At 48.2% G+C, this 2692-nt stretch overlaps 1 protein-coding gene across 1 annotated transcript in view; it reads right to left on the bottom strand.

Moving 5' to 3' along the window:
• Positions 1-1868: 1868 nt before the first annotated feature.
• Positions 1869-2692, bottom strand: part of LOC311317243 (signal transducer and activator of transcription 5A-like) — a 5667-nt gene continuing 4843 nt past the window's right edge. The window contains exon 5 of the mRNA XM_084448308.1: positions 1869-2692. This exon is cut by the window's right edge and continues 1443 nt beyond it. The gene's annotated coding sequence lies outside the window, so the exon portion shown is untranslated.

Below are 2692 nucleotides of genomic sequence, written 5' to 3'. Positions count from 1 at the left end.
CATTGTTCCATTATTCATTTTGGGATGGTGGTGTGCCGTGGGATTTTTTTAATGTCAAAAATGTGCCGTAGCTCAAAAAAGGTTGAAAAACACTGCAGTAGAAGATAGTCCCCCGTGTCTGACACCTGTGTGCCAGTAGAGGGCAGTAGAGGGCAGACTCGAGTCAGTCCTGGAGAACTGAAGGTGAATAACAACCTCCAGGGGACATGGACAGCTATTCTAACCAAGATGCAAGAGTGAAATGAATACTGACGAGCAAAACTTGTTGCATGGGTCTTTTATCTCGTCATGCACACTCTATGTGTTTGTTACAATTAAAATCCACAAAATGATCACCCCCCCCCACCCCCACCCCCACACTATAGTTATGAGTGGCTACAGTCTTGGAATATGCGGAACGAGAGTGCATGCACATCCACGTTAGGATAGAAAGATGATCATACAGAATAAGAATAGCCACACTGTTATGGTCCTGGCCATCTGCCCCCTGGACTCTTACCCCTGGACCCTGACCCTCCAGTGCCCCCGGACACTCATCCCTGCCCCTGGACTCTTTAAGCCCTTTTTGCCCCCAGCTCAACCCCTGGTCTCGGTCCAGACCCTCGCCCCTGCCCCGGATTGCCCTGAGCCCCTGTTTCCAGCCTGGACTCCTGTCCCTGCCCCTGAGCTCCTGTGCCCCCTGGACCCTCCTGGACCCTGAGCACCTCCCCTCCCAGAGACTGCCCCTGCACTACCCCCAGAGACTGCCCCTGCACTACCCCCAGAGACTGCCCCTGCACTACCCCCAGAGACTGCCCCTGCACTACCCCCAGAGACTGTTGTACACATTGATCACGTTGTCACCAGGTTTTGTTCTGCCTCCTTGTGTGTTTGGTCTTGTGTTCGTTGTCTTGTCTTCTATGTTGGTTTGTGTCCCCCCAGCCCCAGCTCTAGACACCTGTCCCCCACTAGACACCTGTCCCTCACTAGTCCCACGTCACTCCAGTCCCTCCACTCCTGTTCCTCTAGCCTAGTCTTCCCTTCTAGTCCCTCCTTGTGTTTCTATAGTCCCCTCTCTAGTTCCTAGTCCCTAGTTCTAGTCCCCTCCTTGTGTTTCTATAGTCCCCTCTCTAGTTCCCAGTCCCTAGTTCTAGTACCCTCCTTGTGTTTCTATAGTCCCCTCTCTAGTTCCCAGTCCCTAGTTCTAGTACCCTCCTTGTGTTCTAAACTCCCTTCTCTAGTTCCCAGTCCATGTTCTAGTCCCCTCAGTCCCCTCCTCTAGTTCTCTGGTTCCCTCTAGCTCCCCCCTCTAGTTCCCCTAGTTTCTGCCCAGTCCCATTCCCAGCCTTGTTCCCTGTTCCCTTCCCTTGTGTCCTAGTTCCTTTGTCCTTGTCTGGGTGATTGTCTGCACCTGTGTCTCGTTATGTCTTGTTGCACACCTGTACGTTGTTCCTTGATTGTTCTCCCAGAGTATATATGCCCTCCTGGTTCCTTTGTTCTGTCGGTTCTTTGTTAGTGTGTTGCACCCCATTGTTCCTGTTTATATTTTAGCCATTTTTTGAGACTAAAACCCACTTTTAAACCAGCACTGCCTGCCGTCTGCGTTTTGGGTTCAACCTCCACCACCCAACCTTAACACACACACAGTTTTCCATGCTACATGGGAGCATTAATTATTTCAATTTTTTCTGCTTTCATGGTATGGTTAAATTATTTATAAAACTTTATTTTTTCCCATTCAACAGCTCTTTCTCTTGGAAAACATCCAAGTGCTAAAACCAAAACACAAACATGGAACATAGAACTCACTGAACAAAACAGCGCGGCATCTACAGCTTTAAAGTACATACACTGAAATTATAAAAAAAAAACATATCACAAGTCTCCTCCATGTAGCTTGATATCAGAAACCAGAAATGCAAAGAAAAAGGACAAAAAAGAGGGAAAAAGTAAAGAATATTTTAAATAATGTCTGCTGGACAAAACGCAGAGTACATTAGAAACTCTCCTGATGCTAGTTTGCAGTATGGCTTTTCCAGGTACGTCTAATGAGGAAGTGCATGGTGGCAGCCATTGTTTACCCAAAGAAGTCATGTAAGCGGGTTCCATTCAAGATGGCCGTGCCACTAACATACACCATGCTAAAATAGAATTATGGTAGAGAAAATAAATTCATATATGCTGTACTATATAGATACTGTAGCTCATTCTGCATTTGTTTTTTTGTCACTTTATTGTACCCCGACCAAGCATAATGATTCATTCCTGAGAGAGCAAAGCTTATGAGTAGAGATTGTGAGAGGAGTGGGTGATGTGGTGTGAGGTTCTCATCAAGTTGTCCAATGGCTCAGTGTGTGTGTGTGTGTGAGAGAGAGAGAGAGAGAGAGAGAGAGGGGGTGGGGGGTGGGCTACAGTGGAGAGGCAACAGGGGGATTGAACATAACATGCTCAGTAAAACGCCTTCCTGTCAGCCCCCTGGATATACTTACAAGCCACAACACAGAATAGACAGATTCAAACGTCGCATCTTCGCCCCCGAAGCTTTTCTACAGCGAGTGTCACATGTGTGTCACCCTCATGGGTGACGAGCCTGTCCGAGCGCGTCACGGCGCGCCGATCTGTGCCTCAGGATGTCAGCTGATGTCCCGTGTTGTCACAGACACACACATGCACATGCAGGTTTAGTGACAGTGGCCGACAGACCGATACACGA

Source organism: Borostomias antarcticus (assembly GCF_949987555.1).
Source record: "Borostomias antarcticus genome assembly, chromosome: 14".
Taxonomy (NCBI): Eukaryota; Metazoa; Chordata; class Actinopteri; order Stomiiformes; family Stomiidae; genus Borostomias; species Borostomias antarcticus.
Note: the sequence above shows the minus strand (reverse complement) of the source record. Positions and strands in the feature narration are given on the sequence as shown.